This window comes from Amblyraja radiata, chromosome 27 (genome assembly GCF_010909765.2).
Source record: "Amblyraja radiata isolate CabotCenter1 chromosome 27, sAmbRad1.1.pri, whole genome shotgun sequence".
Taxonomy (NCBI): domain Eukaryota; kingdom Metazoa; phylum Chordata; class Chondrichthyes; order Rajiformes; family Rajidae; genus Amblyraja; species Amblyraja radiata.
In genome coordinates this window covers 32,990,824-33,015,706 of record NC_045982.1, presented here as the reverse complement: position 1 = coordinate 33,015,706, position 24,883 = coordinate 32,990,824, and positions in this window count along the sequence as shown.

Below are 24,883 nucleotides of genomic sequence, written 5' to 3'. Positions count from 1 at the left end.
CCTCCCCCTACCCCGCTCTCCTCTCCCTCCCAAATCTCTCCCATTTCTTCCTCCCCCTCTCCCCTCCATCCCCTCTTTTCACCCTCCTCTCTCCCACCCTGTCTCCCTCCCTCCCCTCCCCCCACCTGTGTGTTTGGGGGGTGGTTAGTGTGAGTGCGATGCCACAGCCCCAGCCCCAGCCCCAGCCCCCCCCCGCCCACCCACAAACGCGCGTTGGGGAAACAGACCCAACGGGTCTGCACTTGGTCTAGTATATATATATTTGTGTGTGTGTGTGTGTGTGTGTGTGTGTGTGTGTGTGTGTGTGTGTGTGTGTGTGTGTGTGTGTGTGTGTGTGTGTGTGTGTGTGTGTGTGTGTGTGTGCGCGTATCTATGCGTATGTGAGTAACAATATGTACACACTGAACTTCTTTTCTCGTTTATTATATTGTTCACAGTGTACTAAGTTTACATATTCTGTTGTGCTGCTGCTTTCATTATTCTATCTGGAACATATGACAATAAGCCACACTCGACTCTAGTGATATTCATATTCTGTATACCATTCTATTACCCCTCCGCCCACCAATCACCTAACTCCTAGCCGCTCAGAATGTTAAAATTATTTTAATTTTAACCTGTTTATCATTTAAAGAATCCTCTGTCTGTTTCTGTTTTGTGTTGTTACAATCTTTAATTTCCGAGGGTTGAACATTGCAGCAGATTCCCAAACACCACAACGTGCCATAAAAGTTTGATATACAAGCTGTAGGCCACTGATTTGCTGCAGTGTATAGGATCCAGTTAGGCAGCAGGGCTGTGAATAATATATGTTACTAGTCGAAGTGGGACCCGTTGGGCCCCAGCATCACATGGGAGGGCTGTTCACCAACACAATATTCCACCTCCCCACCAATTCCAATATTGCTCGCCAATGACAACCAACATTCATTTTGTGAACACAAACTTTTTTAAAAGGCGAGGCAAACAATTGGGCAGCAGCCACCTGACAACCAAAATTCATTTTGTGAACACAAACTTTTAAAAAAGGCGAGGCAAACAATCGGGCAGCAGCCACTTTACAGCTGCATTGAGGGGACTCACCGTGGAGTAGACGTGCGTTTAGTGTTATTCGGAGCTCAGAGATCCCTGACCCTCTCGCTTCCTAGGTCTGGCAGAGACTGAGTGAGGGACTACACTTCCGGATTTTATAGTCCCTCACCCTTGCCGCCAGCAGGGGCAGCAGAAAGAATGGCAAAATGTTTTAAAAACATTAAAATCTCTCTGATTTTTAATCGATGGGAAAAATCCTCCAGTCCCGGAAAGCGAAGGGGGGCTCTGAGCGAGGTGGCCAAAAATGACAGCCGTAGGTGGCGGAGTTTTCTCAGAAATTGCAGTACAGTGGGCCAAAAGCGGTCAAGATCAGACTTTTAGTAATATACTAGACCAAGTGCAGACCCGTTGGGTCTGTTTCCCCAATGCGCGTTTGCGGGGGGGGGGCGGTGGAGGGGGCTGCGGCATCACACTCACTCTAACCATCCACAAACACACAGGTGGGGGGAGGGGGGAGGGGGGAGGGGCGACGGGGTGGGGAGAGGGGAGGGTGAGAAGAGGGGAGGGAGGGGTGGGAAGGGAGAGGGGGAGGAGGAAACGGGAGAGATTTGGGAGGGAGAGGAGAGCGGGGTAGGGGGAGAGAGAGGGGGATGGGAAGGGGGAGGAGAGTGGGGAGTGGGAGGAGAGCGGGGAGGGCAGGAAGTGGAGGAGAGGGGTAGGGGTGGGGGTGAGAGGGGAGGGAGGGGGAATGGAGGGGGAGAGGGAGGGATGGGGATGGAGAGGGGTGGGGAAAGGGGGAGAGAAGTGGATGAGTGGGGCGGGAGGGGTAAGGAGAGTGGTGGAAGAGGGACAGAGGGGTGGGGGAACGGGCGGGGGGAAAGAGGAAAGGGGGTGGGGTAGAGAGGGAAGGGGGTGGGGGAGAGAGAGATGGGTGGGGGGAGGAGGGGGAGGAGAGGGAGAGGGGTGAGGAGAGGGAAACATAGAAACATAGAAATTAGGTGCAGGAATAGGCCTTTCGGCCCTTCGAGCCTGCACCGCCATTCAATATCAATCAATCAATCAATCAATCAATCAATCAATCAGCCTTTATTGTCATCTTGCAAGCAACAGTTGTACAGTGCAAAATGAAAAGACGTTTCCCAGGGAATACCGGAGCATCGCACATGAAATTTAAAACATTTCACACATAATAACACTAGAAACAATCCAGTCCCTGATGGAACAGTATAAATAGTTAAAAGCAGGTAAAACAACAACGTTAAAATACAGTAAAACCAATCATAAAAATGTCCGGGGCAGCTGATTTGAGTGGCCAGTGCCAGTTATTAAAGTGTCCGTGCCAGCCGCAGAATCAGGTGACTGTGAGTACAGAGTGACTGTTTAGCAGCCTCACAGCCTGTGGCAGGAAGCTGTTTAGCAGTCTTGTAGTCCGGGCTTTCATGCTGCGATATCTCTTGCCTGATGGCAGGAGATCCAGGTGTATGTGGAGGGGGTGCAGTTTGTCCTTAGCAATTCTCTGAGCTTTTTTCAGACAGCGGCTCTGGAACAGTTCTTGTACCGAGGGTGGGGAGACGCCAATGATCCTCTCTGCTCCCCTCACTACCCTCTGCAGAGCCTTCCTGTCCGAGCAGTTGCAGGTGGAGTACCACGTATTTATGCAGTACGTGAGTACAGACTCCACCGTACCCCTGTAGAAAGTCCTGAGGATGTTGGTGGGGAGTGAGGCCTGTTCATGATATGATCATGATCACAATATGATCATGGCTGATCATCCAACTCAGTATCCTGTACCTGCCTTCTCTCCCTTTAGCCACAAGGGCCACATCTAACTCCCTCTTAAACATAGCCAATGAACTGGCCTCAACTACCTTCTGTGGCAGAGAATTCCACAGATTCACCACTCTCTGTGTGAAAAATGTTTTTCTCATCTCGGTCCTAAAAGATTTCCCCCTTATCCTTAAACTGTGACCCCTTGTTCTGGACTTCCCCAACATCGGGAACAATCTTCCTGTATCTAGCCTGTCCAACCCCTTAAGAATTTTGTAAGTTTCTATAAGATCCCCCCCTCAATCTTCTAAATTCTAGCGAGTACAAGCCGAGGCTTCCACTCTTTTTTCATATGAAAGTCCTGACATCCCAGGAATCAGTCTGGTGAACCTTCTCTGTACTCCCTCTATGGCAAGAATGTCTTTGGCAAGGGAGATGGAGAAGGGGGAGGAGAGAGGGGTGGTGGACGGGAGGAGAGAGGGATGGAGAGGGGGAGAGAGGTGTGGGGGACGGGGGGAGGGAGGGAAGGAGGGAGATGGGGTAGGGGAGAGAGGGAGAAGAGTGTGGAGGGAGAGTGGGAGGGGTAGGGGGAGGGGGAGGGAGGGGAAAGAGTGGGGAGGGAGAGTGGGAGGTGTGGGGGGGGGGAGAGAAGTGGAAGAGTGGGGAGGGAGGGGAGAGGGGTAGGGGAAGTGGTGGAAGAAGGACAGGGGGAGTGGCGGAAGAGGGACAGAGGGGTAGGGGAAGGGGTGGGGGAGAGAGGGGAATGAGGTGGAAGGGAGGGGGAGACAGAGGGGTGGGGGAGGGAGAGGGAGAGGGGTGGGGTCATGGGGAAAGGAGTGGAAGAGTGGAGCGGGAGGGGTAGGGGGAGTGGTGGAAGAGGGACAAAGGGGTAGGGGTAAGGGGCGGGGGGAGATAGGGGAGAGAGGGAATGGGGTGGGGTAGAGAGGGAAGGGGGGTGGGGGAGAGAGGGATGGGAGAGGGAGAGGGGTGAGGATAGGGAGATGGAGAGGGGGCGGAGAGAGGGGTGGGGAGGTGAAGAGAGAGGGGAGGGGGAGGGGGAGAGAGGTGTGGGGGAGGGGGGAGGGAGATGGGAGATGGGGTAGGGGGTAGAGGGGGAAGAGTGTGGATGGAGGGGGAAGAGTGGGGAGGGTGAAGGGGGTGGGGGAGAGAGGGAAAACGTTGGGGGAGGGAAGGGGGTTAGGGGGCGGGGGTTGGGGGATGTGAGGGAAGGGGGTGGGGAAGAGAGGGTTGGTGGTGGGAGTAGTAGGGGGAGGAGAGGGAGAGGGGTGAGGAGAGGGAGATGGAGAGGGGGGAGAGAGGGATGGGGAGGGGGTGAGAGGGATGGGGGAGGGGAGAGAGGGATGGGGAGGGGAGAGAGGGATGGGGACGGAAGGAGGGTGGGGGTACAGTGTGGAGGGGGAAGGGGGTGGGGGAGAGAGGGAAAGGAGTGGGGGAGGGAAGGGGGGTGGGGGGTGGGGGAGAGAGGGAAGGTGGTGGGGGAGGGAAGGGGGGAGAGGAAAGGGGGGGTGGGGGAGAGAGGGGTGGGGGGGAGGAGGTAGGTGGGGTAGGGGAGGGAGGGGGAGAGGGGTGGGGGAGAGAGGGGAAATAGTGGAGAGGGAGAGTGGAAGGGGGAGGAGTAGGGACAGTCCATCTGTTCCCCATTCCCTATCAACCCCAATCCTCTTTCTCTATTCCCACACACGTGATGACGCGCTTCGACACAGGCTGCGGGGCTGGGGCTGGGGCTGGTGCAAAGGCATATGTAAATGGATCCGTTCCGAAAGGACATCTGTGAGCATTGGGCATTGTGACATCACACGATGGAATGGTCACCAACATTCTATTGGTTAGATGCAGTTTTTTTTTAATTTGGGGTGGTGGGGGGGGGGGGGGGGGGGGGGGAGAAGGATTTTATTAAAAATGTGTTCATAAACACGACAAAATTTAATCAGGAGTGGATACTTGGAATGAAAAGTGAAATCTCTACCGAAATGGAACAAATCTCAGCGATTCTGCGTCTGCGTAGCAATGAATTAAAGGCTGGCAGCCACAAGTCAGGCAGACACACACACACACACACACACACACACACACACACACACACACACACACACACACACACACACACACACACACACACACACACACACACACACACACACACACACACACACACAGTTTTATAAATAATAGATAGATACCCTTAGAGTCAGAGGTTTGGTGTCGGGAGTTAATCTTGACTTCCAGTCCTGTCTTTTTGGAGTTTGCATGTACTTCCTGCAACTGTGCAGGGTTTTCCTGGGTACACTCGTTTTATTCCATATCCTAAAGGGGGCGGCATGGTGGCGCAGTGGTAGAGTTGCTGCTTTGCATCGCCAGAGACTCCTACACAATCCGGTGCTGTCTGTATGGAGTTTGTACGTTCTCCCCGAGACTGGGTGGTTTTTCAGTTTCTTTCCACACTCTAAAGACGTACAGGGTTGTAGGTTAATTTGGTTTCGGTATAATTGCAAATTGTCCCTAGTGTGTAGGATACTGTTAGTGCACAGGGCTTGTTGGTTGGCATGGTCTTGGTGGGCTGAAGGGTATGTTTCCACGCTGTATCTCTAGACTAAACTAAACATGCTGGATGGTTGATTGGCTAATGTGAATTGTCCCTGGTGTATTGTGAATCTGGGAGAATGGGGTATGGTTGGGTGTCGGATGGGTGTTGAATTGAAATCCAAAATAATTAAATGCTGGTGGTATGGGATTGGTACAGGAGGGCTTTTGATGGTCAGTAAGGGCTGGATGGACTGTGGGCCTGTTTCCATGTTGTACTGTACTATGACTCCAGTTCAGTTTCATTTATGTACCGAGGCACAGTGAAAAGTGTTCTATCCATTCAGCAGAAAGACTAGACATGAATACAATCAAGCCGTCCGCAGTGTACAGGTCCAGATAAAGGGAATAACGTTTAATGAGCATCATTAGAGTACAAGATGCTGCTGTTGGAGTAGAGGTTTAGAAGAGTGGTGTTATTGTAATGAGTGATTGTGGATCCGCATTTGGGACCAGCGTGCTGAGAGTCACCTGGCGTGGGTGCCATCTTTAGGGACTATCTATAACCAACAGTCTAGTTTATTTTAGTTTAGAGATACAGCTCTTCAGTCCATCGAGTCTGCACCGACCAGCGATCCCCGAACATTAACGCTGTCCGACACGCAATAGGGACAATTTTACATTTATACCAAGTCAATTCACCTCCGAACCTGCGCATCTCTGGAGTGTGGGAGGAAACCGAAGATCTTGGAGAAAAACCACACTGGTCACGGGAAGAACATACAAACTCCATACAGACTGCACCTGTTGACAGGATCGAACCCGCGTCTCTGGTGCTGTGAGGGAGTAGCTCTACCGCTACGCCACCGTGCCGCCCTTAATACTTGTACCACACCTTTCCAAAGGGCGATTGAGAGAGCATTTTGCACGTGCTCCCAATCCTCACTACCACTGCAGTAAAATTTGTTAAGGAGGTGATCATAACTTTATAAATGGAATGTTTGTTGCATTTTATGTTAATGGATTTTCAAAGGGCATTAGTTGGTGCTCCATAGGAGACTTGTTGATGAGGTTGTGGTATCGAATAGAATGAAGAAGCATGTGTGCCTGAGGGTGATTAAAGAACAAAAAGCAGGCAACAGTGGCTAATAGCTTTTCATCAGCATGAAGATCAATGCTCTTCTCAATGTTTATAGATCACCTAGACTGTGTACAGAGCGGAAAATATCAAAATGTGCAGACAACACAAAAAATTGGAAATATGATTAACCATGAAAAGGATGAAAAGTGACTTCAGGAGCAGGGCGAGTGGCTAGTTGATAGGGCAGATCGATTTAAGGTGAAACTAAATGCAAGGTGAAGTACCTACTACATTTTTGTAGCACGAATAAGGAGAAGAAATATAAATCAAATTACAAAGCTTTAAAAATAATAGAAGATTGTAAGTACCAATCTTTAAAACTGGATACACCAATTGACAAATCAGTCACAAATATGTTTCCGACTCTCAGTTTAATAAATTTTAATACAGCGTAGAAAAGGAGAAAGAAATACAAAACAGCATCTAGCTTGCGGTGAAATTGCAGTATTCAGTTTTTGACTTTATAACTGAGAAAGGCATAAAAACCTTCGATATGATACAAAAGAGATTTATAAGGCTGGATCTTGGAGGGAATTTTGTAGATGGTACATGTTGGTCGGTGTGGGCAAGTTTGGCTAAAGGTCCTGTTTCCACGTTGTATGACTCCATGACTCCAGGGAGGTACAGTAGCATAGCAGTAGAGTTACTGCCTTCACACTCCAAAGACATACAGGTTTCGTATAACAGTAAAATAAATTGCCCCTAGTGTGTGTAGGGTAGTGTTAATTTGCGGGGATTGCTGGTCAGCACACAATCGGTGGGCCAAAGGGCCTGTTTCCACACTGTATCTCTAAACTAGACTCCAAGAAGTGTTTGTACCAGCACAAAATAACTAGTGTCTGAACTACGGTACCAAATTGTAGGTGGAGTGGATTAAAAGTGAAGATGTGGTGGGTTGTCAGAGGTTAGATTGGAGACCGTTGGTGGAGGTTCTCAGTTGGGGCTGGTGATAAGAGAGGCTGCAGATTGTGGCCAGGAAAATGGATGATGATGGTAGGTCCTGCTATGGCTCATGTTCTTACGGGTGGAGATCAAGGCAGTGTATGGAAGTGATTCTCCTGACAAATTAGGCGTCACTGGTGGAAAAGGGCCTGGTCTGTTAAACAATGCTGCTTCAACACAAACATCACAATCAGGTCTTTAGTTTAGATTGCACCTCCTCCAATCTCACCTTCTGTATCCGTTGTTCCAGGTGTGGACTCTGATATATTGGCACGACCATGCGCATACTGAGCGACCGTTTTGCTGAACACCTTCGCTCAGTCCGCCTGGGCCTTCATGATCTCCCGGTTGCCAAACATTTTAACTCCCCTTCCCATTCCCACACTGACCTTTCTGTAATGGGCCCCCTCCATTATCAGAGTGAGAGTCCAACATTGTCAAATTGGAGGAACAGCACTTCATATTTTGCTTGGGCAGCTTACGACCCAGCAGTATGAATATTGATTATTCTTGACCTGAAACGTCGCCAATTCCTTCTCTCCATGGATGCTGCCTCACCCACAGAGTTTCTCCTTTTTTTTGTGACTACCTTTGATTTTACCAACATCTGCAGTTCTTTCTTAAACATGAATATTGATTACTCTAACTTCAAGTAACATTTAGTTCAGTTTAGTTTAGGTTCAAGATACAACATGGAAACAGGCCCTTCGGCCCACCGATCCACGCTAACCATTGGTCACCTGTTCACACTAGTTCTCTGTTGTCTCCCCTTCGCATTCACTCCTTACACACAAGGGCCAATTTACAGAGGAAAATTAACCTGCAATCCCGCACATCCTTGGGGCATGGGTGGAAATTGGAAGAAACCCACACAGCCAGAGGGAGAACCCCATAGCAGAATGTCCACGTCGCGAGGCTGGAAACTGGAAGTATGCTGAGCTAATTCTGCTACCATCATGGCCTCCACTGATTGTTGCCGGAAGCTTGCGTCCTTTTCAGAATGGAGGATGAGAGCGAGGCCAGCATTTGTAACAAGATGGACATGAAAAGAAGAAGAAGCCAGGTGGGAGAACGTGCAAACTCCACACAGACCGTGCCGGACGTCAAGATCAAACCTGGGTCTGTGGCGCTGTGAGGCAGCAGCTAGCTCTACCAGCTGCACCACTATGCCACCCAGAATATAATGACCCTTCTTAAATCTTTGAATCTAGAGGCATCAGATAAGGAATTGACATCTTTCCCTGTGTGTCCAGCAAAATAATCACATTATTAATGTAAACAAAATTCAAGACCGGAAACATTAATTTCATTTAGACCTGGAAGTGATTGCATTTATCATTCACACTAAATGCCCCATTCAACGTGCACCGGTAAAATAAAGAACACTTTGCAACTGCAACTCCAAAGATGTCGCCTAATTGGCTTGGCATGATGGTAAATTGTCTGTAGTATGTGTAGGATAGTGGCCAGCGACCTCCCCACCAGGCGCACGGATGCTGAGCGGGCGGGGTGGACGGCAAACGGTCAGCAGGCGGGCGGCGACCAAAGGACTGCGAGGGGGGGGTGACATCACTCACTGTGCGTGGAACATAGCACAGCAGGCCGTGCGGAGCAAAGCCATTGTGATATCATCAGCGATACCATCTTGTTTACTTTCAAAGTTTCACATTTGTGAACATTTCCATAAATAACTCGAGAAATAACGCATGAAATTTTCAAGGTGATTTTTGACTAGAGAGGGAGAGGGAGAGAGGGCAGGGGCAGAGAGAAGCCAGGGGCTGGGGCAGAGAGTGGCTGGGGCAGATAGAGGGCAGAGGCAGGAACAGAGAGAGGGCTCCAGCTCTGGGCTCCAGCTCAGGGCTCCAGCTCCAGGCTCCGCCTCCAGATTCCACCTCCAGCTCTGGGCTCCAGCTCAGGGCTCCAGCTCCAGGCTCAGCCTCCAGATTCCACCTCCAGCTCTGGGCTACAGCTGCAGGCTCCAGATGCCAGAGCGAGGCCGGGGAAGAGAGTCTTCAGCTATGATCTTTCGTTTTCAGTCCACGGCCAGACTTGCTCGTTCTTTGTGCGTCTCTTTTGACTAACGGGGGAGGAGGGAGAGGTGAGTGGGGGGGAATGTCACTCGCTGCGCGTGGAAGACAGCACAGCTGGTTGCGCAGAGCAGGGCCATTGTGACGTCATGAATGAGACCATCTCGTTTATTTTCAAAGTTATTTCACATTTGTGAACATTTTCATAAATATCTCGCGAAAAAATGCATGACATCTTCAGATAAGGTGATTTTTGACAATCAAAATCTCTATCAAAATATGTAAAAATGTCATCATCAGCGCGTCGTTTTTTCGAGAAGATGTGAATCGCTCACGAACATCACAAACACAAATAAATACACATCCAAGATCAGAAATTTAATAGTTACTAGACCAAGTGGGACCCATAGGGGTTGCGGGAGGGGGGGGGGGAGCGGCGTCACACACACACTAAGCACCCCCCACACACACACAGTGGGGGAGAGGGTGTGAGAGGGGGGGGGAGGGGGGAGGGGGGGAGAGGGGGGAGTGGCGGGAGGGGGAGGAATTGGGGGTAGTGGGGGGGAAAGTAAGGGGGGGAGAGCAGGGGAGAGGGGTAGGGGAGAGGGGGAGGGGCGAGGTGGCTGTGGGGGGAAGGTGGGAAGAGTGGGGGAGGGAGAGAGAGGAGGAGAGAGAGGGAGGGAAGGGGGAGAGAGGAGGGAGTTGGGGAGAGGGGAGGGATGTGCAGGGGGAGGGGGGTGGGGAGAGGGGAATGGAAGGGGGGAGGGGGAGAGAGCAGAGGAGGGAGAGAGGGGGTAGAGGGAGGAAGGACGGAGTGGGAATGGAGGTGGGAGCGAGGAGAGATTAGAGGGATCGAGACGGGGGAGAGGACGGGGGGTAGAGAGGCGCGGGAAGAGGGGAGGGACCGGGAATTGTAGGGGAGGTGAGGGGGTGGAGGAGGGGAGAGGGGGAAGGGCGGTGAGGGAGAGAGGAGGGGGAGAGAGGAGGTTAGAGGAGGACGGGCGACGAGGGGGGAGAGTGGGGGAGGGGGTCAGTGGGAGAGGCAGGTGGGAGGGAGGAGAGTGAGTAGAGGGAAGAGAGGAGGGGGAGAGTTCAGGGGGGTGGAGAGGAGGGGGGAGGGGGAGAAAGGGAGTGAGGTGGAGGAGAGAGGGGGAGGCGGGAGGGGGCTGGAGAAGGGGTATGGGTTGGAGGGGGTCGTGGGGAGGGGGGAGGGGGAGGGAAAGGAGGAGGGAGAGAAGGGGTAGCAGCCCACCGATTCCATGCCGATCAGCGATCTCCGTACACTGCACACACACATATATATGTATATGTATATATATCCATCACAAGGTATCTGTGGTTTGCACGGCACCAATTCAGTAGGGTTTCTATTACATTTCTTGCACGAGCAATCGCCTGGGAGGAGGGGAGCGCGGGGGTCTCGGACCAGCTCCAGTTTACCCCTGTCCCACCTATTTCCCAACTCACGAAGCTGGAAGTTTATCACCAGTCTTCCATCAGTTCTGGAATTCCCTACCTGCCAGCATCATGGGACTGCTTCAAACCTTCAATGAGAAAGCAACTTACCACACACAGCCTTCAAGGTCAATTGGGAATGAATATTAAATGCTGATCTGGCCAGTGGCATTTGGTCATTTCTATGACCAAATTAATAACATTATTGAATATAACTTTACCAACATAAATCTATTTTGCTCTCTCTCTCTCTCTCTCTCTCTCTCTCTCTCTCTCTCTCTCTCTCTCTCTCTCTCTCTCTCTCTCTCTCTCTCCCTCCCCCTTGCCCTCCCTTCCCCTCTCCCTTACCCCCTCCCTCCCTCTTCTCCCCTTTCGCTCTCCCTCTCTTTCTCTCTTGCTCGCTTTCTCTCTGCTCTCCATTTTGTTTTTTCTCTCATTTTCCCTCTTCCTCTTTCTCATTCCTCACTTGTTTTCTCTCGCTATATAAGATATAATTGCTTTTGCTTAAGTAGAGCAAGCTAATAACATCCGTGGTAAAACTGCCTTGGATGAATAAGTGAATGTGTTAATGTGAGGATGCTGTTTAACAACAACAGATACAATCATTAACCTAATGGACTTCAGCAATCTCACAATTGCAACCATGGGACCTTTAATGTAACTCCCTCCCTGAGATTGCCAGACTCAGCACTTCCTCCAAACCCCAGTATTACCATCAGCACTTATTCCTGGTGACGTTTTTAAGAAAATATCTGTAATATTAATCATATTTACTGGAAATTAATTTTCATGATTTAAGATTATTTCATTTAATCACCAGTGTTCATCATTGCCTAGAAACATTCATCAAAATGCTTGTGCTAAATTAACAGTCTGCAACGGCATGCTGGAGGATGTAGAACTGTTATATCAACTTCAGCTACATCTTGTGGAATGCAGGCCCACCACCGAGTTTCCAACAACTGATAGTCTGGCATTTCCTTTAATCTGGACAAGATTAAGAGAGCGCACTTGAAATCTCCCCCAGAAGTCCCCCCCCCCATGCGGCGTGACGCGGCCTGACGCGGCGCGATGATGTATTGACGTGTCGCAACATTTTTTTTGTCGCCACTGGATTTTGAAATGTTCAAAATTTTTGGCGACTCCGATATGATGTCGGCAGTGGCCAAAAAAATCGCCAAGTGGGACAAGCCCTTTAAGTACCACATTGAAACAAACACTTCAGTCAACAAGAGAAACTTCTTTGCAAAGAGTCATATTGGCATCAGGTTCCCAGGAAGAGCTACAACTAGAGAGTAGAAACAATGAACTGCAGATGCTGGGTGATACCAAATTGATATCATATTACCCCAGAAGTGTCCCGACCCAAAATGTCACCTGTCCTTTTTCTGCAGAGGTATTGCGTGACCCACAGAGTTACTTCAGTACTTTGTGTCTATCTCTAGAACTAAAACTAGTACAGGTTCATGTTAAAGATTCCTGACCCGAAATTTAGTCTGTTCATTCCCTTCCCAGCAGCTATCTGACCTAGTGAATTCCTCCAGTACTTTGTGTTGTGCGCCGATTAAAGGAAGGTGCCATTACGCCAAGGACTAGGTTCTTCACCTTATGACTCACCTCCTCTGAAATACATTAGTCAGGTGGATAAGTCATTTAGAACTCATTAACGAAATGTGTGAATATGAGAAGCCGACTTGGACCTTCATAACTAAGCCTGCAGACACTAAATAATTCATGGTTCAATTTAATCATGAAACAATTTTTGAAATAGGACATTATATAAACCACAAGCAGTTTTTTTGAAAACTAAATGTTAATGTATTAATTAATTTCCGCTTTATATTGAAGTAGGATTGAAGTGATTCAGAAGCTGAATGGGTCTGCTTGGAGATCCCTACACCTACTGTATGTCCCCACATGCTTTATAGTGTTGCTCTCAAACCTGACTATCTCTGTGTCTAGGGAGTTAAATTTGTCTGTCTGTTTACCCGTAGTCAGCTATCCCACAACCAACAGTGGCCTACTGTGTGCCACATTTCCTTGCTTTTGGTGCATTTTGTATATCTTCCATTCGTTTCTCGTAAGTTCCGTTGATATCTCTCGTTCCCCTGACTCTAAGTCTGCAGAAGGGTCTCGACCCGAAATGTCACCTATTATTTTTCTCCAGAGATGCTGCCTGACCCACTGAGTTAAGTAAGTAAGTAAGTTTATTGGCCAAGTATTCACATACAAGGAATTTGCCTTGGTGCTCTGCCCACAAGTAATAACATGACATACATATGTGTAGTATTAAAATAAAAGCTTTTCACTGTTCCTGTACGGTACATGATCATAATAAACCTTAACATCTCCAGAAAATAAAACTCCAGCATTTTGTACCTGTGTCGTTGTGCAGAGGAACCAATGCAGGAATTCTCACTGGCAAGCTTCAATCAGCACCAAGAATAGACACAAAATGCTGGAGTAACTCAGCAGAACAGGCAGTATTTCTGGATGGAAGGAATGGGTGACGTTTTGGGTCGAGACCTGTCTTCAGCACATTGGCTGCTTGTGCTTAAAATAAATGCCCACTATAGCTCTGTTGTTTGCAGGGAATGGAGATTTCCTCTGTTACACTACAATGCTGAGAACTAGATTATGCCGTGTTCAAGAAGGAACTGCAGATGCTGGAAGATCGAAGGTACACAAAAATGCTGGAGAAACTCAGCGCGTGCAGCAGCATCTATGGAGCGAAGGAAATAGGCGACGTTTCGGGCCGAAACCCTTCTTCAGAAACCCTTCTTCAGATACTAGATTATGCACTCTGTATCATTCTCTTCGCTCTACCTGTTGTACGAGTTTGGCTTGACAGTATTCATGTGTAGTATTATCTGCTTTCACTGGAGAGCAGGAAAATAAAAGCTTTTCACTGTTCCTATACTTTACATGGCCATAATAAACCTTAACATCTCCAGAAAATAAAACTTCACATCAACAGTGACAAGCTAACTCTGGTGGATGTAATCTATTAACTGCTATATGCATCAAATCTAGAGCAGGGCAGCATGATGGCTCAGAGGTAGAGTTGCTGCCTCACAGCGCCAGTGACCTTGATTCGATCCTGAATACGGGAGCTGTCTGTATGGAGTTTGTACGTTCTCAGGGTGACCACGTGGGTTTTCTCCGGGTGCTCCGGTTTCCTCCCACACGCCAAAGACATGCAGGTTTGTAGGTTAATCGGCGTTGGTAAAAATCGTACATTGTCTCTATGTGTAGGATAACGCTAGTGCATGGGGATCACTGTGTGGGCTCGGTGGGCCAAAGGGCTTGCTTCTGCGCTCTATCTCTAAACTAAATTGGCATACTTGAAAGGATTTCTATGTTGTAAATTAATTCATTCTGGAGAACAACATGTAAAACTTGAAGGATCAAACCATAGTTCACACACAATAGACAAACGTAACCACTGAGAATCAGCGCACAAGGAGAATGCATATCCCCACATGATTTGGAGTGTTGCTCTCCAACATGTGTGTCTAATCTGACCATGTGCAGATGAACACATGTGGCAATTGGCACTACCGCTGTGCTGTGCTGTGCTGAGAACCAGCAGTAGAGGGCAAAGCTCAGTCTTTAACTATGGAGCTTCTCATTGTTAAATAGAACATAATCGCTGGAGGCAATTTGTGGACATGCTGCATTATATCTACATTCATACGCTGGAGCGTCTGGTCTGATTATTGACGTGCGTGTTAATAACTGATTTGTCCTACTGCAACCAAGCAAATGAAGAGTTCAAATGCTGTTACTCAACTTTGATATCATTATAGACACAAAATGCTGGAGTAACTCAACGGGACAGGTAGCATCTCTGGAGAGAAGGATTGGGTGACGTTTCGGGTCGAGACCCTTCATCAGAATTTAACATCAATACATCCATCTGAGTAAATCAACTTCAGAAGCAGTTGTAAAAATAATAGGCCTTTCTCAACTTAATTATCTTGATCAGTATCGCTGTCAAGGGTTATGGGGACAAGGCAGGAGAATGGGGTTAAGAGGGAAAGATAGATCGGCCATGGTTGAATGGCGGAGTAGACATGATAGGCAAAATGGCCTAATTCTGCTCCTATCACTTATGAACTTATACACTAATCACACTTTAATGAAAAGGGAATTGTCACAATTATTCTTCTCTGAGCTGTGAGAAAAAATAGTTATCTCCATTTGGAACTTCAATAGTTCTACCGTATAGAAGGTGTATAACCATTGGAATGACATCAACTGAAACATTTATTCAGGAGTAAAATAATTCTAGTAGAATTAAATTTAGTACTAAAGTGTTTTATCCATTTTTTCTTTCTGGTCTAAAATATTCATGCTTGTTTACAGATGTTTTACGAAATCCCTGCCAAACTTTATCATGATACGTATTTATGAATAGTCATGGATTTTTGTATGTATGAACTGTTATAGATGTGGCTTTTGTTTTAACTTCACAAAATTATTTGGCTCAAAAATTGATAGCGAATGTGAACTATTTTCCCCAAATTTGGCTGACTGCTGAAATTAATTTCCATCCTAAATCTGTCTTATGATGACATGAATATCAGATTCAGGGATAGTTCCTTCCCAGCTGTTATCAGGCAACTGAACCATCCTATCACCAACTAGAGGGCAGTCCTGAACTACCATCCAGCATATTTCAAGTTCAAGTTCAAGTGAGTTTATTATCATGTGTCCCTGTATAGGACAATGAAATTCTTGCTTTGCTGAAGCACACAGAAAAATAGTAGGCATTTACTACAAAACAGATACATGTGTCCATATACCATGATATAAATATATACACACATGAATAAATAAACTGGTAAAGTGCAAATAACAGAAAGTGGTTATTAATAATCAGAGTTTTGTCCGAGCCAGGTTTAATAGCCTGATGGCTGTGGGGAAGTAGCTATTCCTGAACCTGGTTGTTGCAGTCTTCAGGCTCCTGTACCTTCTACCTGAAGGTAGCAGGGAGATGAGTGTGTGGCCAGGATGGTGTGGGTCTTTGATGTTACTGCCAGCTTTTTTGAGGCAGCGACTGCGATAAATCCCCTCGATGGAAGGAAGGTCAGAGCCGATGATGGACTGGGCAGTGTTTACTACTTTTTGTAATCTTTTCCTCTCCAGGGCACTCAAATTGCCGAACCAAGCCATGATGCAACCGGTCAGTATGCTCTCGACTGTGCACCTGTAGAAGTTAGAGAGAGTCTTCCTTGACAATCCGACTCTCCGTAATCTTCTCAGGAAGTAGAGGCGCTGATGAGCTTTTTTGATAATTGCGTTAGTGTTCTCGGACCAGGAAAGATCTTCAGAGATGTGCACTGAGCACTGAGATGTGCACAGAGATTTGAGACATTCAGACTAACTTTGCTGGATTTTATCTTGCACTAAACATTATTCCCTTTATCCTGTATCTGTACTCTGTGGACAGCTTGATTGTACAGTCCTTCTGCTGACTGGATAGCTGCAAAAAAAATATTTTCACTGCACCTCGGTAAAATAACCTGAACTAACTAAGCAAGTTTTCTCCGGGTGCTCCGGTTTTCTCCCACATTCCAAAGACGTACAGGTTTGTCGGTTAATTGACTTTGATAGATTGTCTCTAATGTGTAGGGTAGAACTGGTGTATGGATGAGCATGGTCTGCACGGACTTGGTGGGACGAAGGGCCTGTTTCCATGCTGTATTTCTAAACTAAACTAAACTAAACAAATAGAAGGAGCAGCTGTATGTGAAAGGCAAAAGAAGCATTCTGCCCTGCCTCGCATATCCATGCAAAATTACTTTGAATGCAAATGGTGGCACATCAATCACCATGTCTATTCATGGAAGCTCCAATACTATACCTTAATCATTGACCATCACACCTTCCATCTATCCACAATGTGAAATAAAGAGCAAAACATTCCAAAATAATTGTATACAAGAAACTCCAAAATGCATAAAACACAAACTAATCACCCTCGAACCTCATCTTTGTTCATAAGTTCACGTTCATAAGTTATAGGAGCAGGATTAGGCTATTCGGCCCATCGAGTCTACTCCTCTATTCAATCATGGCTGATCTATCTCTCCCTCCTAACCCCATCTTCCTATCGTCTCCCCATAACCCCTGACACGTGTACTAATGATGAATCTGTCAATGTCCACTTTAAAAGTATCCATTGGTTTGGCCTCCACAACCGTCTGGTTTTCTACCTGCTTTTCTCTGAGCTCAATAATGTTATTAGTTTTGCAAGTGGAAGGCCACTGATGCACAGTGGAAGAGCATTGGATTGGATCCAAGAGCTAATAGGACGATGTTCCAATCCCTGTAATGTCGGCACTCTTGCTATTTGCAGTGGGATTGGAGTGGTGAAAGGTAGGGTAGGTACGTCATCGGAGTCATCAGGTGGGCACCCTCCTTCTTTGACGTTTCATTGATAAGCCCACAACATCTCCAGAGGGCTCAACGGTGATACCTGGCGTCCCAGTTACACCCCCTTAAATTCCATACCCTCCTGTCTTCATCTTGCAGCCCAATTGTTGTCTCTCCTTTTGATCCAAATCCAATTGCTGCTTTTTTCTGCAGAATTTAATAATGACTTGATTGCTTGTTGGAGGGAGCAACCCCTCACCCCCATTTTCTTTAATAGACTGGTCATCGAAGTAGCAACAAATCCCCTGCATCCCACTTCGACAGGGAAAATCTTGGTCTTCCAGCCATTCTGGGAAGCTTCAGTTGCCCGTTCAGAGAACTTGGTCTTTTTCCTCTCATAAGCTTCTTCAACACCATCTTCCCATGAAACTGTCAATTCCACAACATATGCCAACGTGGCTGTTGTGGACCACATGACCATGTCTGGCTGGAGTATTGTAGCCACAATGTCTGGGGGAAACACAAGCTTGTTTTCCAAGTCCACTTCCATTTTCCAATCCCGGGCAGGCTGCAGAATGCTTGCATCCTTTGATGTTATCTGGTGCTCTGAAGGTTGGCCTGCTGGTACAAATGTTGTGAAGTGGACATTTCATGCTGGTTTTTGTGGGGAAGCATTTGTGATCTTACGCCTCAATTCCAGGATTAATGCTAGCTGTCTGAGAACTTGGTTATGCCGCCAAGTGTAACACCCTTGGCTGAGGCTCATAGTGCATCCTGTTAAAATGTGCCTTAGTGATGCAGGTGCTTGGCAAAGGAAGCAAGCGGGGTCTTCTCCGAACCACTGCTTCAGGTTCTGGGGTGATGGTAGAACATCATAAGTGGCTCTGATGACAAAACTTAGCAGAGTTCCTTCCATTTGCCAGATGTCACGCCAGCTGAGTTTCCTCTTTTGCAGGCTCTCCCAGTTAGTCCATTGGCCCTGCTTGGCCATTGAGACGGCCTTGGTGTGTCGCTCTGCCTCCTCCCGTCTTCTCACCTCCTCCACCACGAGCCGTCTCCTCTGCACTGTTGTTGCCTTGTGCCATGGTGGAGCTTTTGGGACAAGCCCAAGCCTGGCTCTCCCATGTTGAACTTGGCCAACCACATCCCGGAAATGTAGAGCAGACTTAGCACTCTGAACGGTTTGAGATGGGGTCCACTTCCTCCCCGTTGCCACACTGGGGGCCGCTGTTCGAATACTTCAGATTCAGTGAGGGCCATGACCAACCTTGCTTTAGTGCATTTGAACTCTTCCACAAATCCTGCAATGGGTAATTCCAATTTGCCACTCCCATACAGTCCGACAGCACTTAAGCATCGTGGAAGTCCAAGCCACTGTTTTACATGTGTGCTGATCATTCTTTGCAGCTTCATCAATATGAAGTAAAACTCTTCACCATAATCTTGTGTTAATAGAGGGAGGGAAAGGTGGCCTGAATATCATAGGAGTGGACAAACGTTGAGGTGATAAGGGTATGGGTGGTTTCTGTAATCCAATAGCAAGAGACAAAGGAAATATAATGGTCAATGGTCAACAGTGCTTTGATTGTTACATGTGTGAAGTGTTAACACAGTGAAATTATTTTTCACACAAACAGTCCAGTCGAGTATTGCCATACCCCTGATCCTTGGTGAGCGAGTGTACAGAAATAATCTACTGAGGCTGCATGCAAGAGGTGCCATTTTTGAGCCATTTTCAAAGTTCACGCTTTAGTTCATATGAGCAGTGCCTGTTCCAGGTGAGTCCCAGGTTGATGTGGGCGTCCAGTCATCTCCTCCCTTGGACACCGATCAAGTATATTTAGAAGCTAAGGTTCTGTGTGAGTGTAACTGCATGGTGATTATACCTAATCTCGTATCTTCTGCTGGAATATTGTAGAAAATTGTGCAACATCGCAGCATTTCGAACATACCTTTCGTCAAGGGCAAGTCCCAATTATGACTTATTCATACCTTCAACAGACCTGAAGGAGTAGCCACTGCTACTCACATGAAATGCTCTTTGTACTGAAAGAAACAACAAAATAACTAGTAACACAGTCACGCACAATTCTAACTCTTCAATGAAAGATTATTACAGAAATCAGAAACTGAGTTAACTCTTGCAATGCACTTTTATATTTTTCAAATGCAGCCCTGATTGATTTCACAACTAAAATGTTTGTGTTTCTCTGCAAGATTTTGCAATTTAAGTGTCCATTTCAATTTTATTCCCTTCCCCTTTTCTCTTCTGAATAGATTCATCTCATCCTAAGGAGACTCATAGAGACACACAGAGTCTCTTGCTCAGAGGAAGGAGAATCGAGAAACAAAGCACACAGGTTTAAGGTGAGGGGGGTAAGATGTAATAGGAACCTGAGGGGCTACCTTTTTACACAAAGAGTGGTAGGTATGTGGAAAGAGATGCTGGGGAAGGTTGTTGAGGCAGGTACTATCGCAATGTTTAGGAAACATTTGGAAAGGTACATGGATAGGATAGGTTTAGAAGGATATGGGCCAAACGCAGGTAGGTGGGACTAGTGTAGATGGGAAAAATTTGTCGGTGTGGGCAAGTTGGGCCAAAGGTGTATAGAATCATGAGAAGAATAGATCGGGTAGATGCACAGAGTCTCTTGCCCAGAGTAGGTGAATAGAGGACCAGAGGATATGGGTTTTAAGGTGAAGAGGGGAAAAAATGAATAGGAATCTGAGTAGTAACTTTTTCACACAAATGGCTCTATGGAACAAGCTGCCAGAGGAGGTAGTTGAGGCAGGGACTATCCCAACATTTAAGAAACTGTTAGACAGGTACATGGATAGGACAGGTTTGGATGGATAGGGACCAAACGCAGGCAGGTGGGACTAGTGTAGCTGTGACACATTGGCCGGTGTGAGCAAGTTGGGCCAGAGGGCCTGTTTCCATGCTGTGTCACTCTATGACTCTATGATTCCATCCAGCACTTTTGGGGGCTGACGTCACAAGAGGACTGTCGCCTCAGAGCGGCAACAACATGATTTCAATGCCAACTTCTGTCGCTGTCTGTGTGGAGTTAGCACGTTTTCACTGGGACTGTGGACAGTTCATCCCTACCTGGTTCTGTCTTGTTTGATTCTAACATAGACCATCACAGCAGCCAGAGGTCTTTCTACGTGTCTTGGTCATGCCCATGAGGATTGGCATAGTGGTGGTATGGTCAGTTAAAAAGAGAATCTCACTTGATGATCATGTACAAATGTACATGTACATTCTTCCCGTGAGTAGGTATTTCTCATAGTAATCAACATTAGGAACCCTAACATAATTTCCCCTTCCTAATCTGGAGATAACAAAAATAGTAAGATTAAACAAGAACTTACCAGTTTGAAGTTTGATCTTGATTTTATGAGGAGTTACGATGAGCGATTACGTGATGAAGGTCGTCATCCCACTTGGCGCGTCATACTTCAAAGCAGCAGTGTGGAATCACAGAAACAAGTAGTTGACCATTGAACCTAGTAAGATTTTGAGAACTGAAATTACCATATGACCTTGATAATATGAGGGTGGGAGCGGTGGGCACGTAATCGCTCATCGTAACTCCTCATAAAATCAAGATCAAACTTCAAACTGGTAAGTTCTCGTTTAATCTTACTGTTTTACTTCGGAGTCACATGAGTGAGTACGTGAAGATTTCAAAGCTCTGTGATTTCACGCCGGAACCAAATCCATGCGTAACACACTGCTTGAAGTGAGCATGGATGAGTGAAAAAACATTCCTGCATTCAGACATGACTTGGTTTGTTATGCTGATGCTTGATCATCCAATGAAAATAATAGCGACCCCTTTCATCCAGAGGAAACTATTAACAGAGTCAAAAATGGAGTTGGCAAATACCCCCGAAATGGCATTGGGTTGTATTAAAAGTTGGTAAAGTATGTTCGTTTGACCATCCTGCAGCTGCTAGTATGTGGTCCAAAGCAAACATACATAATCCTATGAGCTGATGTGGTAGCAGCCCCAGTGGAGTTCATGGTAAAATATTAATATTGACTGCTGCATTCACCGAACTCCCGTTTTACCACCTGAAGATGGTAGAACTAAGCTTGTTATGAAATTTATATATATATATATTTCTTCCATAAACATTGTTTCGTTTGGATCTAAGTGATCTAGACGTATTGTTGTGAATGTGTGACCACACATTCCCAAAGGTCCATCGGGTATGCCATGAAACTGTATGTACCTCACGCCTGGTTAGCTCTGGTTTATTAAATCAAAACACAATATATTATGTTATTAACATATGTAAACACCCTGTCCAGTCGTAATTTATGTCATGACTGTACCCGTTGCACTGAGGCCAGTGCCATGAGGATTATTACCTTTTGAGAGCTGGTTGAGATAAGGATGTAGCTGGAGCCCCCTGCTAAAGTAATGTTAACATTACGTCATGTCCCATACTACCATGTTACTGGGCTTGGGAGAACTTGTGTTAAGATCTATATTACTAAATTCTGATCTTGACCGCTTTTGGCCCACTGTGCTGCGATTTCTGACAGAACGCCACCACCTACGGACGTCATTTTTGGCCACCTCGCTCAGAGCCCCCCTCTGCCTTAGGTGTGCGGAGGATTTTTCCTTTCGGTGACAAGTCAAAGAGATATTAATGTTTTTTTTAAATTCAACATTCTCTCTGCTGCCCCTGCTGGAGGGAGGGGGAGGGACTATAAAACCAGGAAGTGGTGTGCCTCACTCAGTCTCTGCAAGATGGATGAAGCCAAGGGTCACGTCTCTCTGAGCTCTGAATAAGACTGAACAAATGTCTGCACAACTGTGAGTATCCTTAATGTGGTTTGAAAATGAAAATATGGTTTGTTTGAAGTAAAAAGGTTGTTTGGGTGCTTTGGCTTGAAGTTGAAAGGCACTACTTACTGCAAATGGTGGCTTGGGAGCTTTGGCTTGAAGTTGAAAGGCACTACTTACTGCAAATGGTGGCTTGGGAGCTTTGGCTTGAAGTTGAAAGGCACTACTTACTGTAAATGGTGGCTTGGGTGCTTTGTCTTGAAGTTGAAAGGCACTGACTGCAAATGGTGGCTTGGGAGCTTTGGCTTGGAGTTGAAAGGCACTACTTACTGCAAATGGTAGCGGGTGATTTGTTTGAAGTAGAAAGGCACTACACTGTACATGGTGGCTTGGGTGCTTTGGCTTGAAGTTGAAAGGCACTACTTACTGCAAATGGTGGTGGGTGATTTGGCTTGAAGTTGAAAGGCACTTCTTACTGCAAATGGTGGCTTAGGTGCTTTGGCTTGAAGTTGAATTGCACTATTTACTGCAAATGGTGGCTTGGGAGCTTTGGCTTGAAGTTTAAAAAAAATCACCATTCTCTCTACTGCACCTCCTGGAGGGAGGGGGAGGGACTATAAAACCAGGAAGTGGTGTGCCTCACTCAGTCTCTTCAAGCTGGGTGAAACCAAGGGTCATGTCTCTGTGAGCTCTGAATAACACGGAACAAATGTCTACACAACTGTGATTACCCTTAATGTGGTTTGAAAATGAAAATATGGTTTGTTTGCGGTAAAAAGGCACTGACTGCAAATGGTGGCTTGGGAGCTTTGGCTTGAAGTTGAAAGGCACTACTTACTGTAAATGGTGGCATGGTGGCTTGGGTGCTTTGACTTGAAGTTGAAAGGCACTACTTACTGCAAATGGTGGCTTGGGAGCTTTGGTTTGAAGTTGAAAGGCACTACTTACTGTAAATGGTGGCATGGTGGCTTGGGTGCTTTGACTTGAAGTTGAAAGGCACTACTTACTGCAAATGGTGGCTTGGGAGCTTTGGTTTGAAGTTGAAAGGCACTACTTACTGCAAATGATGGCTTGGGTGCTTTGGCTTGAAGTTCGAAAGCACTACTTACTGCAAACGATGGCTTGGGTGATTTGGCTTGAAGTTGAAAGGCACTTCTTACTGCAAATGGTGCAAACGATGGCTTGGGTGATTTGGCTTGAAGTTGAAAGGCACTTCTTACTGCAAATGGTGGCTTGGGTGCTTTGGCTTGAAGTTGAAATGCATTATTGACTGCAAATGGTGGCTTGGGTGCTTTGGCTTGAAGTTGAAAGGCACTACTTACTGCAAATGGTGGCTTGGGTGGCTTGAAGTTGAAAGGCACTACTAACTTCAAATGATGGCTTGGGTGCTTTGCCTTGAAGTTGAAAGGCACTTCTTACCGCAAATGGTGGCTTGGGTGCTTTGGCTTGAAGTTGAAAGGCACCACTTACTGCAAATGGTGGTATGAAGTTGATTGGCACTACCTACTGCAAATGGTGGCATGTAGTTGAAAGGCACTACTTACTGCAAATGGTGGCTTGGGTGCTTTGGTTTGAAGTTGAAAGGCACTACTTACTGCAAATGGTGGCTTGGGTGCTTTGGCTTGAAGTTGAAATGCAGTATTGACTGCAAATGGTGGCTTGGGTGCTTTGGCTTGAAGTTGAAAGGCACTAACTGTAAATGGTGGCTTGGGTGGCTTGAAGTTGAAAGGCACTACTTACTGCAAATGGTGGCTTGGGTGCTTTGGCTTGTTGAAAAGCACTACTGCAAATGCACTTACTTCCTGTTTGCACTCTATATTGATTTTAGATAAAACGCTAGCACTTGCGGCTGTGATTTTTGGCCATTTTACTCAGTCCCCCCTCCGCTGAGCAGGTGCAGAGAATTCTTCCCATCAATGAAAAATAAAAGTGTTATTAGTGTTTAAAAAATGTTGAGTCTCTCTCCTGTCAATCATGCTCTGAAAGCCACACCTTTTCCAGTGGAGGGGGAGGGGTTATAAAACCGGGAAGTGTGGGTGTGGCTCAGTCACTGCATGATGGGGGAGGGAGAGGTCATGACTGTTTGGGCTGTGAATCAACTGAACACACTGAATGTCTACTGAACTGTGAGTTTGGTGTTTTGTGTGGTTTTATGGTGGTTTCACCTTGCATGAAATGGTATGAAGCTGCATTTGAATTTGGTGGATTTCGACCCTGCTTGAAGTGGAATGAAACTGCACTTGAATTTGGCGGCCTTGCATCCTGCTTGAAGTGTTATGAAACTGCACTGAATTTGGTGGCCTTGCACCCTGCTAAAAGTGGTATGAAACTGCACTTGAATTTGGTGGCCTTGGATCCAGCTTGAAGTGGTATGAAATTGCACTTGAATTCGGTGGCCTTGCACCCTGCTTGAAGTGGTTGGAAACTGCACTTGAATTCGGTGGCCTTGCACCCTGCTCATAGTGGTAAGAAACTGTACTTGAATTTGGTGGCCCTGGACCCTGCTTGAAATGGTAGGAACATGGATTTGAATTTCGTGGCCTTGCACCCTGTTTGAAATGGAATTTCAAGGAATAGTCATGAGTCAACTGCCAGCCCACCAGCCGTTAGTGAGCTGCCAGCAGATCAGGCTTCAGGGACTGAGCTGCCACCCCAAGAATCCATACCAGCACTCCAGAAAGCCCCCCCCCACTGGCCACCAATATTGGAATTGGTGGAGAGGTGGAATATTGCGTTGGGGGACCAGCCCTCCCATGTGAACATGGGACACAACGGGTCCCACTTAGTCTAGTATC